Genomic DNA, 16,230 nt, shown 5'->3' on the forward strand with positions numbered 1-16,230 from the left:
AAAGTCGGCTTTCCATAAAGAGAAGCTGAAAAATGAAAGCACATTCGAAAACATTGAGAAGACTCTTACTAAAAAGGAATCTAGTTACGAGCCCAAATCAGAATCTGACAAAGAAGTAAGCGAACCCGAAAGCAAGCCAAGAACCAAAATGTCGAACATTGCCGACATTTCAATGGAGACGTACAAGAAAATAATTTGAGAGGACACTGGTCCAAGCTTAGTGCAACCCGCAATTCCTGCTACCATAACCTTCGAGCTAAAAGTACACATCCTTTCCGCAATTAAGGATATTCCATTTTCCAGAAAAGGTCATGAGGATGCTTACAAACACCTTGATGAAGTCAATGACATCGCTGATTACTTCAATATCCCAAATCTTCCACGCGAGACTGTTTTGTTGAGAATGCTTTCGGTCACCTTAAAATGAGTAGCTAAAGGTTGATTGAAGGCACTTCCACCTGGTGCAATCACTACGTGGGCAGAAATACGTGAAATGTTCTTAGAACAATTTTTCCCACCGTCAAAGGTGTATAAAATTAAGAAGGCAATAATTAATTTTGAGCAACAATCGGGTGAGTCACTTTATGAAGCATGGGAGCCCTACAAAGGGCTACTTAGAAATTGTCCCCAAAATGATCTTAATGTGCAACAAGAAGTATCGATCTTCTACGATGGGGTAAATGTGATGACAAGGAAATTCCTTAATTCTCGAAGACCTCTAATGAAGAAAAATCTTATTGAAATTAAGGAGCTAATCAAAGAGTTTTCAAAGAATTCACGGGAGTATCACAACCCTCAAAATAACAGAGCAAAAGGAATCGGGAGTAGCACTTCGGAAGACATGGCGGCTATTTTGGTAACGTTAAATAATATGCATAGAAGAATGACTAAGATGGACCAATCCATACACGCAATATGTGTCGGTTATGAAAATTGCAATGATCCACATTTGACGAAAGATTGCCATCTAGATGAAAACGGGAATAGGAAAGCTCAAGTATTATACTAAAGTGGAGACCGTTATGATGAAGATTAGAGGAAGCCAAAGAAGGAATGGTTGCCTTACGATGAGTATAAAAAGCAAAAGGAAGAGAAATATTGGCAAACCGGCCAAGGCTTTTGTCAAAAGGAGCAACCACAACCCGCGAAAAAAGTTGACTTGGAGTCAATGCTTCACAAATTCATGGAAGCCTCTGAAAAACGTCACAATGCAGCTGATGCTTCCATGAGAAATCATCAAGCATCCATCAAAAATATTGAAGTTCAACTCGGGCAATTAACTACTTTGGTTAATGAGCGGTTACCTCTACCAATTCCAGATAACAAACCCCAACCACATGTCATGGCCATCACTACTGGAGAAGACACTATTTTTTAGTTCTTAGAGCCCTTGGAAGAAGAGACAAAGCAGCCTGAATCACAACCAAAGTGCACGAAAATCAAAGAAAAAAATATGCTGAAACACCCACCTCACGACATGAGGATTCAATCCTCACGACATGGCCTCGGTCTGAACAAAAAAGTTCTTCTTATGCTCAAGCTTTTCATCCTCCACTATCATTTCCTTCTCAAGCCAAATTTCACCCACTGGAGCAAGAGCATATCAAGTTAATAAAACAAGTTAAGGGAATCATAATCAATACTCCTTTTATTGAATCCTTGGCAAAAGTTCCCGAGTATGCTAAATTTCTTTAAGACTTACTTAACACTTGCCAATATTAGAGAAGACCTCCAAGGTAGTCCTTAGTAAGCAAAGTTCCATGCTTATTATGGGAGAAATACCAAAGAAGATGGGAGATCCCGGACGCCTTACATATCCATGTGAATTCAAAAACAATATGAAGACATATGCTTTAGCCGATTCTGGAGCAAGCATAAACTTAATGCCTTATTTGTTCTATCAAAAGCTCAACCTTCCATATTTGAAGGCTACTAAGATGGCAATTCATATGGCTAATCGTTCGGTAACTCATCCCCGATGCATAATTAAGTACATTTTGGTAAAAACTGAAAATTTTGTTTTTCCAATTGATTTTGTGATGCTAGATACGAAGGAGGATAAAGATGTCCCAATTATCCTTAGATGCCCACTACTTAATACCGCATGAGCCTTGGTGGATATTCATGAGTCAAAACTCACCTTATGAGTGGGAAATGAGGAAATGACTTTTGGAGTTGAAGATGGATTCAAGAAAGATTGTGCTTAAAGTGAAGTATTCTTATTGGACAAAGAATACGAGCTTGAGAAGTTAGAGAAATTGATGGAAGAAGAAATTCAAACAAGTGAATAAGTCAAGCGTACTAAGCCTAGAGCTTCATGTCCAATGTTCTTTAAGGTCTTTGGTTTTAAAACTCCACAGTCTCTAGTAAGTGAAGAAAGTGAAGAACTTACAGTCTCATGTGAGGATGAAGAAGAAGAAATTACAAAAGACTTAAGTAAGCCAACTTTGGATAAGGAAGATTTTGAAGCTAGGGAGATACAAAAAGAAAAAGAAGAACTAGTCCTTTTTGTGAAGAACAAAGGGGTGAAACGAAAGCACGAGGAATGCGATTCTAAAACGAAAAAGGAGAATTCTAAGAAAGCTTATTAAAGACGAGTGTAAGCTTACAAGAAAAGATGGAAGGAACAAAAGGTACAATTAGAGATCGTACCTCCAACGTAGGGTGACACGAAGTCCGGCTCATGACTCCATAAAAAGAGCTTGTCGGGAGGCAATCCAAGCCTGGTTTGCATTTTCTTTTCTTTCCTACTTTTATTTGTTTTACATTTTTAGGATAAATTTTTTGGTCATTCTCCCTATATTTTCAAAAATCGAGTGTGGGGTCCTTATCGTAAAAGAAAAATATTTTTATGAACAACATTTTTTTAAATAAATAAAAATGATTTTCATAAATTAAATAAAAGGAAAAAAATACTAGTTTTTATGGATCATTTGGACTAAAACACTCAGGCCATATATCCCAACATGAAACAACCCATAAAAATTCGGTCCAATCAAGCCCACGACGTGAAGTTGTCAAAGTCAACGACTTAAGTCAGAATGTAAGTCGCTATCTGCTTCGACACTCACTTTTCAAAGATTACATCGTGAAGTAAGAACTGGCCTACCCCACACTTAGATTTCGGCCAAAAATCTTGTTTTTCATGTGTCTATATTTCATTACATCATCAAAGGTATGTTCTATGAGTTCCTTAATCTTTAATTTCCTTAAATTTTAGTAATTAGAAGTTAGGGTTTGTGTTGAAGTCCAAATGTCGAAATTAGTTCAACCTTACGCGATTTAGATGTTGCGTGGTACTTGAAAGTACTTAGAATCGAGTTTAAAACAAACCCCAAATATGGATTTGAGTTTGTTTGGCCTTGTAAATGAACGATCAACAGATTGATATCGAACCGAAATCACGACATGGTCTTCGTGACCACGACGTGAAAACTGGGTACTCAGAATTTTATTTCTACTTATTGCTTAATCGGTTTGGTGGTTTTGTTGGTTTTTCTTGCTGTTAATCTTTCAGGTATCATGAGAGGGTCTCGTGCAATCTCAGAAAAATAAGAACATATTGATGTTTCTAGTATACATCCACTATATCGATTCCCACAAAATATATCGCAATCCATGCTCAACAATTATTCAAATAAATTGGGATGGTAATATAATCGGGAGTTCGCATTAGCACCCGTGATTTGTGACATCCCCAATTTCTCGGCCAGAAAAGACCGATTTGTTTATGCTTGGTTTTTAAAATTAGAGTAATCTTTTAAAGAAAATAGTTGCGGAATTTGTTCCCAAAATAAAATATGATAACCATTTATCAAAACGTTTCTCAAAGAGAATGTATTTTCATTAAATAATAAAACCTCGGGATGTCATGTTCCGATACAGACCAAAAGCATAAACAATATAAAATAGACCTTACAACAGTTATTCATAACTACTGGCCTATAATCCAAAATCTATCGTCAAGTCCACCAACTTATACTCTTGTGCCATTACCTGTAATGCAAAGAAAACTGAGTGGGTCAGGCTTGGGAGCCTGGTGAGCATATAGGGTTTTCAACCCACAATAATATAATTATTATATTCAACCATCAAACAATCAACTCAATTACTCATCCCTATTATCTTTCTTAGGATTTTACCCTAGGAATTCAACTACTCGTCATTCATTCATTCCTAAGGATTGACCTAAGGAATTTACTCAAACTTTGCTACATAAGGCGCATCTGCCAACATTATCCTTTAAGCGCCTCTGCCAGGATTACGTCATACACTATGAGGCGCGACTGCCAGGTTTATGACATTCTCTTTTAGGCGCATCTGCCGACATTATCTTATAAGCGCATCTGCCATGATTATCCTATAAGCGCATCTGATATTGTTATGACAATCTCTATTTGGCGCATCTGCCAAGATCACGACATTCACTACTTGGTGCATTTACCGATATTATTCTCAAGCGCATCTGCTAGTTTTATGACATTCTTTAATTGGTACATCTACCAACATCATTCTTAATCATCTTTCATACCTCATAATTTTATCACATACCAACTATCTCATCTACCCATGTTCTACCCAACATATTGGTAGATATAAAATACATATACAGTTTAACTCATTTAAAAACTATATAAAACATCTATTCCACACTCATCTCAAATAAACAACAATATATAAACACATAGCACGCATTTTATAACAAATACTTCATTTTATGTGTTAGAAGAAAGTAACTACACACCCACACATATAAACAGCAATATACTTAATACACTCGAACCATACTTGTATTATTATCGTGTTTATGAAAGGTAGTATACACTCACTTGATCAGAAGATGATCGGACAGCACTACGACTTGCAGAATTAGTATTCTTCGGTAGATCTGGAAGATCTCCACAAAAACTGGACTTCTCGCGGGCAGAGCTTCGGCTCGGGAATCGCACTTCACGGGATCTCGGGAGCGTAAAACTTCCTTCTTAACTTGGATATGAGATCCGGGGTGTCGGGATGGCTTCGGGGGTTTACACGCAGAGCTTCGGCACAAAAACGAGGAGAAATGAGCAAATAAGCCCGGAACCCTCGCATCCGATTTATAGGAGGCTGGAGCCTCGGAGTACGCGGGGTGTACTGCGTTACGCGGGGCGTAGGGCTCCGAAATCGTCACTGCATGCGTCATCCGAAGAACTCGAGTGCGAAGGTCGTCATGCTTCGCTATACGCGGGGCGTACTTCGGATATGCCCGGTGACTCCCCTTCGGATAATGTCGGGATTTAATAATTAAATTTAATTATTAATTCTTTAATAAACTTCGAAAAATCATAACTTCCTCATACGAAGTCAGATTTGGGCGTTCTTTATATGTACGGAATCCTTGTAACATATACTACAACTTAGTTAAGATTATTCATTCTAAATAATCTTTCATCAAAAATTCACTTTTTGACGCATATCGTCTCTAAATTGACTAGCCCTGATCTACGGGCGTTACATGATTGATTAGTCATGGCTAAGTGGGGTTGGAATGGTGATGGAAGTGGATCGATATTGGACAAAGCTATTTGTAGGAGAAGATTTTACTTTCTATTGCAACAGGTGGCGTAATTTATTTTCCATTCAAGAGCCCGTTTATCGAGAATTATCCATTGAGTTCTTCGCCACGATTAGCTTTGAAGAACGGATGATGTAACAACCCGTTATTTCAAGTCAATGTAAGTCAAACTTATCCGAATAAAAGTTTAAACTACAATCGTATACAAGTAAATCCATACCATAGCATTAACACAATGCCTTAAGGGCATATTTATATAAGTTTTCTATTTTCATACTTTTATAATCTTTCTTATATATAAGTTATAAACACTTACACATTGAAAACTATGCATATATAACTTAATATGCAAGTTAATAAAAAATCTAAACAAGTCAACAAAAGTTAAACTTGTCAAATTTGTTAATTATATTTAATTATGTATTTTTGGTAAAGAAATAAAATACCTCAAAATCCGAGAAATCTCACATAGAGACCCACCCTCGGACCGAAAACGGTTCTCGGCCTGGACCGAAAACCCTCGCATGCGCCCACTTGCTTCCGACTGAAAACTGACTTCGGTCTACACCGAAATCTTCTAAATTTTATCCAATGACATGCAATTCAAGTGATAAAATGCGAATTTCAATGTAAAAATCTCATCTTATTTCATCCATACAAATACATATGACCGAAATTTATTGCTCATTCTCACCTTTCTTAACTGAAAACACCACCTTTTCTCTCAAGTGTCATCCGAAACCATCATCTTTTTTCTCAAGTAGCAACTGAAAAACCTTTAAATCTTCATAAGGTATTACTCGAAATCTTCAAGTGTTCTTAATATCAACCGAAATCACCATCCAATCTGCATATTATCAACTGAAAACACCTTAATCTCCTTATTTCCAACAAGGACACCAAGAACAATCTTCACATCTTCAAGCAACCGAAAACACCTATCTTACCTTTGAATAATTTCTAAGACTTCTTTTTGTAAGTGATTCTTACATAATTCACTATTCCATAACATATTTACTATTATTTCCACTAATCGTACACTTATTATATGCGTTAAAAACTATTATGATACGGATAATTATACAGGTTCTAACTTGAGGATCAACACTACTACATCGTATCCTAACGCGAACATTCACTTAAGGTGAGTTCATACCCCTATGTTTTCATGGTTTTTCACTGTTTTAGGGGGGGGGGGGGGGGGGAATACAAGTGTAACACAAGAAAATTTGTGTTAATATCTAAATGTTTTTAATATTTTATCAATCGTTGTCGTTATTATATATATATATATATATATATATATATATATATATATATATACATACATACATATTATATAATTAAGGTTCAACAGGATTAGAATTGATAATTTAGCTTCATTTCTTGTTCCTTGTTTGGTTGTGGGCTTGGGGTAGAATTATTTATTCGACTGCTATTTAATCATAATTATATAAATATTATATTTATATAAGTATAAAACCATTTAAAACTTGTTAAACAAAAATATTATTTTTGCAATCCATTTTAGTACAATTTGAACATAAATGTTGAATTTCACGGAACAACCGTATCACGGATTTTACAATTTAAACTTGCCGAATTATTAACAATACAAAGGTTTTCGTTTCAGGAAAACACAAACATATAAACTATAATAGGTATAGTTTATGGAACTTACATATTACTTTTCAAAGTTCAGAATACATTACAGAAAACAAACATATAAACTATAATAAATATAGTTTATGAGATATACTTACAGTTTATCCATTACAAAGTAACTTTTCATTATTCTATATGTAACCGTCAATATAAAATTTGTGAGACACACTTCACGTACTTATCTAAGTACCAACCAAGTCCTGAAATTATAACCAGAGTCTCCTGGAGGGAGAGCATGACACTTGTGTATTGATCTATACGGGACTGACAATCCCGCACCTTAACTGTTTGCTATAGTTAGGCCGGCAGGCGTCATAACGATTTCGACGCCTGAAGAACGTCGTGTTCAAGCCATCTTAGGTCATCAAGCATGGTTATGATAACTCACAATTTGGTATTGAACAATACGATTAGTGTATGAATAAGTAAACAACTTCACATAGTTTTATTAAATAATAAAATTATAATACAGTATTTTACAAGTACAGCTGGTGAATCCATCCATTTACAATTACACAATTTTCATACAAGTACAAATACAGAATACTATTCCAATGCAGAGAAAACATATTTTTCATGGTTTTATGTGAACTAGAACTACATTATACTATCTCAGAGTACAATAACATTTACACGTGTTGATTACAACACATTACAATAGAAAATATAGGATTTTCTGGGAAAACATACTTATATTTCAAGGAACAAATGACAAATTTCAATTACAAACATGCTTATGAACTCACCAACTTAATTGTTGACACTCTTTTTAGAACTACTTGTATTCTCAGGAAATTAGTAAACAGGTATCCACAGGTTTTGAGAAAACGGAGCTTCATAGACTCATGTCTTTTAACTTTTACTATACATTTGGGTGTCAAGTATACATTGATTTGAACACGAATGTAAAACTATACTTTATCAATGCAATGTTTGTTGTACTTTGATTACCATTATGCAATTGTTGTGATACTGTACATGACGTCCTCCGTCCCTGAACGTTTCCGCCATTCCGGTTTGAGGGTGTGACAGACGACCAACCCGACATACAACCACTCCCTTGTGTTTAGATTGGAAGGTGTTTATAGAGAGTGCAACCTTTGTGAGTTTGCTTGGCGAATGGGATCGTATACCGAAGCAAAAACACAATCACCACATTTTATCTTATTTTTGCAAGGTTTTGTTGGATATTTCACCACGGGAGTGCTTGATGTACAATTTTGGAGATCCATTTCCATCCACGAGTATAGTTTGCAAAATGATTTGGAAGGACAGATTCGGTCACCCATCCACAAATTTTTGCATCACTTGATCACCTTCACTATAAACCACAAACATCATGGTGACAAGGTGCCTTCCCATAATTTATTCTATCTTTGGAGCATCATCACGCCAGGAGTTTTTTGTGATCTTCCATACATGTTAGCAAGATTTTTAGGGAAGAAGGCGGTACATTCTTGGCTCAGTAGTCCTATTACCGGTGGACATTTGATTACTCAACCTGCTCGTTCATATGGGATCTTGAGTCCTAATTTTATTCAGAACCTGACATGTTTCAAGGATTCCAATTTGACAACTTAATTTTTGAGTCTTATGCGAGTTGTGGTGAATGTTGGTGGGGGATATGTTATACCCTCGGAAGATGAAGAAGTCCAAGTTGGTCAACCCGAGGAGCAACCTTGTCCGAAAGGAAGAAGGAACATGATAGGGTGAGGTGAAAGAGCTCAACCGGTGCAACAAAATGCACCCATGGGAGGATAACCATCTCGCGATGAGATGATGGCAGGTTATTTTGATCGGATGAGAGTGAGTATGAACTAGATAGGTGGTACCATGGAAAATATGATCCAACATTTTCACATTAAGCAACCACCTAACTTGGGAAATCAATACCCAATTTTCCCTTCATAGAGCAAGTACTGGTCAAGGCAGGGAGACGGAGCAGGGACTAGCGGAGGACGAGATGACAGAGATGAAGAATGATGTTTATCCTTTTTATTTTTTATTTTTTTTTCTTCGTTTATTTTGGTGTGTTTTAACTATGGCATGATTTAAAGACATGCAACCGAAGTATGAGATGGTTGTTTTCTATTTTTCCACAATTGGTAGTTTTGTGCAGATTTATTAGAGTATTGAGAGAGAAAAGAAAAAAGAGAGAGAGAGAAGAGCGTACGAGAAAAGCCATGTGTTTTAAAGTCACGAGTCGAAGCCCATAATTTTTGATAAGTGTGGGATGATTTACGTGTGCGAAGAGAGATTACAGAAAAGCGAAGGGTCAAGCAAAATTGAGGTCTTAGAAGAGTCTTACTATATTAAGAAGTTCAAATGAAATGAAGAATTGTTGCAAAAACATTTTGCAGTGACCCAGTTTTCACGACGTGACTCACTATTTTCACGTCGTGAGCAAGATGCCATCGCGATTCAGAATTCAATTTATATCGACACCACGTCGTGATTCATTAAAAAAATGGCATTTTATTCTACTCTTTCAACCTTAGAATGTGGCGTATGTTTTCCCACATTGAGATGCTTTGCTTTGAAGATTTTATGCACCACAATTTTTGAATTTGCAAGTTTTTGATTCACATTATGCACCACACTCAAGGTGTTCAAGTTTTCCACACATACGTTTCGAATTCGATCTCGCCACTACTATCCCAGGGGAGTCTGTTCCTTTTTCTCCTTTTATTGCTTTTAAGTTATTTTATGCATACAATGAAGGCATTGTATGATACAAGTGTGGGGTAGGGGTGGAAGAAGGTAATTGCTAGAAAATTTAAAAAATTTAACAAAATTAAAAATAGATTTGAAATAATAATAAAATTAAATCTAGTAATAATTAAAACTTAAGTTGCTAGTATTATGTGAGATGATCCAATGCGAGCTCAAATGTTTAATTGAGTCAATATATGTTATAGTATATTAGTGGCTTCCCAAGTCCTAGTGAAAAGTCATGAGATATGAAAGGTAATCTAGTATTTATATGACATAATAAGTTTTGCAGCTTGTACCAGAAATCTATCCAGGAGAGCTTATGTAGTCATTGCACTTAGACTAATACCTCGGGGTGACACGACAAAAATACACGACACGAAACAAAATTGGGACGATACTGAAATTCAACTCCGTGTTCGTATTAAGTGTAAAAAACACGATGTCATGTCGTGTCGTGTTCGTGTTTAAAATTTGACACGAAGTTGACACGATTTAGCATTTGTTTGTCGCGTTTTTCAAGTTTTTTTTGTTATGTATGATTAAATATTAATTAAATAAAGTAATGTTTTTATTATGTTATCTTTGTCGTATCGTGTCATGTTTGTCATTTTTTAATCGGTTTGTTTTCATTTTAGTTAAAAAAAAAAAAACAAGACATCGTGTCGTGTCGTGTTTGTGTTACATAAAACATTGTCGTGCCGTGTCATGTCAGACAAAAACATGACACGATGGCCCGATTTCCCACCCCTACTAATATCTTTAATCAATAAAGGTTGAAGTTAAGCTCCCTTGCTTAAGTATGTAGGATTTGAGCGAAAAATGTGAGATATTAAAAAGAAAAAAAAGAGAGAGAAATTACCAAAAAGTTGTAAGAATTTTGGAGCTATCAAAGTATGGAGATCAAAAGATCAAAAATTCTGAAGAATCAAAAAGTTGAAGATACCAAAAATCAAACAAAAAGGTGGTGAATTCAAAGAAATCAAAGAACAAATATCAATGAAGAGGAATTCCAAAGAACTTCATTATGGTATCAAAGTTGTAATTTTTCTAGATTATGTATGTTTGGGTAGCTTAACCAAAAACACCTTGAGGTTAAGAAAGATTTTTGAGGATGAATTCGCAGGGTTGCAAAAATGAGTGTCATATAAACTAAGGGGTAAAGGTTCATAAGGATTGTGAGTATTTAGAACTTGGGCAGTTATTATGAACCTTAGACACAAATGTGCACATTAAGATCTTGGTATAATGGTTGAGTTCAAAATGGATTGTCTTATGTGATATTGGTAATGAAACTTTAATTTAGAAATTAGTTTTGTTTGAGGACAAGCAAAAGATAAGTGTGGGGTATTTTGATATTGTCATATTTATACACATTTTTAGGCCATATTTTAATACTTTTTAAGTAATATTTTGGTTAATTGCAAAGATATGTGATACTTATTGAATTAAATTGTATTTTGCAACCAAAAGGAACACTCTTAAAGAATATGGAGCAAATTTGACAAGGATTGGAACTTTTGAGGATGGAAGCTTGAAAAAAGAAAATTCCAGCAAAAAACCAAGATCATGACTTAACATCTCAATGTCACAATGTGAAGAGTGTATTCTAGAAGATAAGTACGCGGAGGGAAGAATTCTTGCCCGATGCGGATAATTATTAAGGTCACAACGTGAGAACCCTGTTTCATGTCGCGAACCTCGTATTTTCCAAATCTATATAAACTCCTTTGCATTATCGATTGAAAGAGATTTTGGGAGGAGAGGTATTCAGAGATATCCGATTTCAACGTTCAGAGGAGTGCACAAAACATACTTTTGAAGGAGAATTTGCTTGAAGATTAAGGAAATTGAAAAACACATCATCACATCGGTTTGATTTACTTTAGTAATGTAAATTTGTGTTGAACTTGTGTTATCGTTTTCATCCATGAGTAGCTAAACTTATTTTCTTTCGTTTAGCTAGATGAAACCTTGAATCTATGGCTGAGATTATTAATTTATGGATTTTATAAGTTGGTTTTGTGTATGTGTTTGATTATGATTACCTAGCATGTTATGGTTTGTGACTTTGTTACTTAAATTCAAGTTAAATGTAGCTTAGTGACCATTATATTACATGAACTTGATTACCTAGTGATTTAGTGACCATTAAAATTACTAGAGATAGGATCGACCAAATCTTAGATAAGTAATAAAAGTAACAAATTTAGCTGTGTTGGAGAACATAATTGTGACCATAATTGTGTTTGCTTAGATAAATCTTACATGGCCCATTTATAATCAATAACTAATTTTGTGTTAGCTTGTGTATGACCATACATGGTAGTTCATGAATTGGTGAAAATATTAGTAAATTTGGACTTGAATTGCTAATTACATAATAATTGGTAACCAACTTTAATAATCCATAATTACATAGAAAAGAGGTGGATTCGAACTAAACGAAAGTGTTTTTAGTATATTGATTAAAATTGTTAGTTAAGTGTTTAAGTTTGTCTGAACTTGAAAAATCAAATAAAAAACATTTTTAACTTTTGCTTGTTTTTCATATTAGTCTGCTAGTAGTTAGGATAGTAAATTAAATATGTTCCATGTGTTCGATAGCCGCCTGTTTATGATATATTATTTGCGAGAATGTCCACTGTCTTAAGTCGTCATTGTTAGTTAGATAGTTGGTAAAACTATTAGGTGTAATATTACGACACATCACATAAAATGACAATTATACCCTTTTTGATTTAGTTCGTGCTTCATGTTCTGATGATTATCATCTCGTGTTTCATGTTCATTGGCTCCAAGATCAGAGCAACACCTTCTTCACACGATTATCGTCAGTGTACACCCACACCTACCTATTGTCTTATTCTTCTTCATCCACCACGAATCTCACATCACCCCATCATCATCTTATCACAAAACTATGACACAATAAGTATACACCATCACCCTACACATCATCCTACATCTTCGATCACATCAGCACCAAGACAATACTTTTGTCTCCACTACAACATCGTATTAACACCACCACCATCTTAAATTGGCCTATATTCATCGACTTACACCCAGAATTCCTTGTTATTCAGTTTTTACACCCTAAATCATTGGTGATCAGTGGTTTCATCATTCCTGAAGGTTGGTTTATAATCATGCAAATAATCTATTGGACGAAATTCCCTAATGACTTTAATCAAGAGAATGTGTTAACAGGCCAAATCCTAGACTGGTGGGCATGGTATTGGGTTCCAGTACTCATTACATACGCTTATAATGACATCACAATCAATTAAAGATATGTTTGATGATAAATGAATGAATCAAATATCTAGTGTTTTTACTACATGACTTACAACATATATGTGTGTTGAAACTGAACCTTCAAATAAATAATTTTGGTCATGGTTCCACCGTAGCAGGTTAACAAGGTACATTAATAATAAGAGATAAAGAGGGAGAGAGAGAAGAGAGAGAGAGAGAGAGAGAGAGAGAGAGAGAGAGATGGAGAGAGAGAGAGAGAAAGAGAGAGAGAGAGAGAGAGAGAGAGAGAGAAAGAGAGAGAGAGAGAGAGAGAGAAAGAGAAATTGGCGCTCCAAGATTTTTTTTTCATAGATGTGAGAGTGGGGTAAAGGGGAGCCGACCTTCGTTGATTGTATGGTCGATGGTCACTACCAAGGGAAGACGTCCCAAAAATACTAAGTAAAAATTTCATTTTTAAAACAATCAATTCATTAATTATAAAATATAATGAAAGGTATACTATATTTTCAAAACATCTTAAATGAGTCATAAAAGATAGTTTGGAAAACTCTAGGGATGGAATGCGATCAAGTCGGGCCCTTCCCTTTGGAAACAGAAGTACCTAAAACATTTAAACATAAAACCGTAAGCACAAAGCTTATTGAGTTCCTTAAAATACCACATATCATACATAATATTATGGGTCTATTTCAACCCTAAGTGAATGTTATGGGCCAAATCGTAGTCTTACAATCACTTCCTTCCATGAGCCAAATCATGGTCTTACATACAAGTATTAGGGGCCAGATCATGGTCATTCATACAATTGCCAAGGTCCATATCATGGTCTTTCATATAATTGTCAAGGGCTAGATCTTGGTCCTTCATACAACTGCCATGGGCCAAATCCTAGTCTTTCATATAAATGCCAGGGGCCAGATCCTAGTCATTCATGCAAGAGTCACAAAGACAACTAGCATCCTACATAGTATAGTGACAAGACTTACCTCAAACACGATGACAGATACACCAAACTCGTATAGATGTGAAACTAATAGTACACCCCACCCAATAAAACACCCAAGGTCAAACTCCAGTCTACCTTCTCAAACTAGCAATTTGGAAGAGCTTTGGGACTTCAGTATCAACTATCGCAAGAGCAAATCTTGAGATCATGTGGCTCATGGGGGATACTTTTAGTATTGTTTGGACCATTCTCGGCACACTTGAGATCATTTTCCTTAACTGTTGAAGTTCTTTGTCTATGATCGGGCTCATTCCTGCATCAAGATCCATAGAGTTAGTATTAAAAGTATTATCATTCATGAAGTTACCAGAATCCCTGTTATTGGGGTTTGTGGATCTTCGTCTTCATTCTCTCTATTTCCTTGAGCACCGTCCTGTTGTCCACTTGTTATTGAGTAACCTGGTGTTCCAGTCTCTTCATCATAATGAAGAGCTCATTGTTGGAAATCGCTATAAGAGGATCCTGAAATCCTTGGGTAGTGACCGGAGAGGTGTTTTTCTTCGGTGCCTTTGAAGTCTTCTTGGGTGCTTCGCTTAGAGGTGGTGGAAGTTTTTTTATAGGAAATTGGAGGAATAGAGGAAGAGGATAAAATTGGTTAGGTAGACATGATTCTCAAATGATTGTGAACACCACGGTCCCACAGATGGCGCCAAATTGTTTCGGTCAAAAATTAATCAAGTAATATTCAACCAATGTGTATGAGAGGTATGTGTATGAGAGGTTGTGTTGTTTGAGGCAATGAAAATATCGAATAGTAATCAAAGTGAGATGACTAAATTACAAGGAAAGCCCTTGATCCTTTATAGGATCTCCAACATAAAACCTTGGGAGCTGATAATGATCACCTGCCTTGTTGTTTTTATTGATTTAAATGCCAGATTATAGAGACGATGAAGATAATACGAATAAAAATGTAGTAATGGAGTTAACTGTATGTCTCGTATGTATTTTACAAGTGTTATTTATAGTCTAGACTAAGTGACAATAAGTTCGATATTGGGATCCTCTGGAACGAATATATGCACGTTGTTTGACTTGGTTCTCCCAGGTCTTTAGCCTGGTTGAAAAGATTATTCATGGGGAATAGGTCTTATGTTGACTAATTCTACACATGTGAGAAAAATAAAGTATAATATAGTAGTTAAAAGTGTTAGGAAGTATTAATATCAATAACTAGGATAATGAGATAAGCTTAAGGATCTCGAGGCTTCAAAAATATTAATGATCCTAAATATGATTATGGGATCCTGCCCTAACAATAACCTACGTCATGTGTAGGTTATTAAATCGGGTCCATAATTAAGCAAGTTACGGCTTGTGTAATTTTTAGTAACACCATGCATAGCAGCTATGCCCTGCGTATGACAAAACCCACAATTTCCACTTCAACTTCAAACAGCCATAACTTGTTCGTTTCAACTCCCTTTTTGGTGTACTTTGTATGCACAAAAAGGTATTGAAAAGACCCAAAATTCTATCTAGTTACCTTTAACTTAAAACATACAAAACTAAAATCATTAATTCATGAAAGAAGTCCAAACCATCACTTTTCCCATTTTTCCCTTTGACTCCAAAGCACAAACCAAAGGCTTAAATCTCTTAACCAATATTATCAACATCCAATAGGGTCTGAACCCTATTCCCTTGAAGCCCGAGGCCTTTACTTGATCCTTTATTGTACACAATCCCGAAATAAGAAACTTCTCGAAACATGATGTTACAAAAACTGAAGGGGTCAGTCAGTCATCTAAAACCCATTTGACCAGTTCATGCTTTCTATTTGTCCATTTGACTAGTTCTTGTTCATTTGACTAGTTCTTATTCCTTATTTTTCTTTGTTTCTTGTTCTTCTTCATGAGATCTTCATCTCCTTCGTACTTCTTCTCATCCAACCAAGAAAAAAATGGTGATGTGCGATTGTGGAAGCATGGAAATCATAAGGACTTCCACCACTAAGAAGAATTCTGGTAGGGAATACTATGATTGCCCGAATATGGTACTCCATTCTAATTCTAACCTCGATAAAATTTGG

General features: G+C 35.6%; 1 non-coding gene across 1 annotated transcript; it reads right to left on the reverse strand.

The window, feature by feature from the left end:
- Nucleotides 1-532: 532 nt before the first annotated feature.
- On the reverse strand, nt 533-639 carry LOC111912766 (small nucleolar RNA R71). The gene has a single exon (XR_002857313.1). It is a non-coding gene; the product is annotated as a small nucleolar RNA R71 (small nucleolar RNA).
- Between the last annotated feature and the right edge of the window lie 15,591 nt (nt 640-16,230).

This window comes from Lactuca sativa, chromosome 9 (genome assembly GCF_002870075.4).
Source record: "Lactuca sativa cultivar Salinas chromosome 9, Lsat_Salinas_v11, whole genome shotgun sequence".
Lineage (NCBI taxonomy): Eukaryota > Viridiplantae > Streptophyta > Magnoliopsida > Asterales > Asteraceae > Lactuca > Lactuca sativa.